The sequence below is a fragment of the Eurytemora carolleeae genome, unplaced genomic scaffold (genome assembly GCF_000591075.1).
Source record: "Eurytemora carolleeae unplaced genomic scaffold, Eaff_2.0 scaffold1200, whole genome shotgun sequence".
Taxonomy (NCBI): Eukaryota; Metazoa; Arthropoda; class Copepoda; order Calanoida; family Temoridae; genus Eurytemora; species Eurytemora carolleeae.
In genome coordinates this window covers 98,909-99,492 of record NW_019397092.1, presented here as the reverse complement: position 1 = coordinate 99,492, position 584 = coordinate 98,909, and positions in this window count along the sequence as shown.

Below are 584 nucleotides of genomic sequence, written 5' to 3'. Positions count from 1 at the left end.
CCAGTAATCAGTCATTTTCATAATATTTTTATAAATCTGTAAGTTTGCAATCAAAGTGTTCATTCTTAAAGGGATTGTCGGCGTTGTAATTGTAAGTAAACCCAATTTAAAGAGCTAGATCCCGATTCACAAGGTACCCTCAACACCTATATTTACTTCTAACAATTTCATTCTTTGTTTCTGCAGTATAAGTCCAAGAGTACCTTTTAAAGAGAAACCGCAAAAAAATTTATCAATTTTTAAAAACATGGATATCTCATTCATTCTTGATCTGACAAAGGTTTACAGTCATGGCATTGCACTATTTTTATTGGAATACTTGAAATTACGTCTACAGTCTCTTTAAGCTGATATATATATAGGATACAGTCTCTTTAAGCGGATATATATAGGATACAGTCTCTTTAAGCTGATATATACAGGATACAGTCTCTATTAGCCTATATATACAGGATACAGTCTCTTTAAGCTGATATATACAGGATACAGTCTCTTTAAGCTGATATATACAGGATACAGTCTCTTTAAGCTGATATATATAGGATACAGTCTCTTTAAGCTGATATATACAGGATACAGTCTCT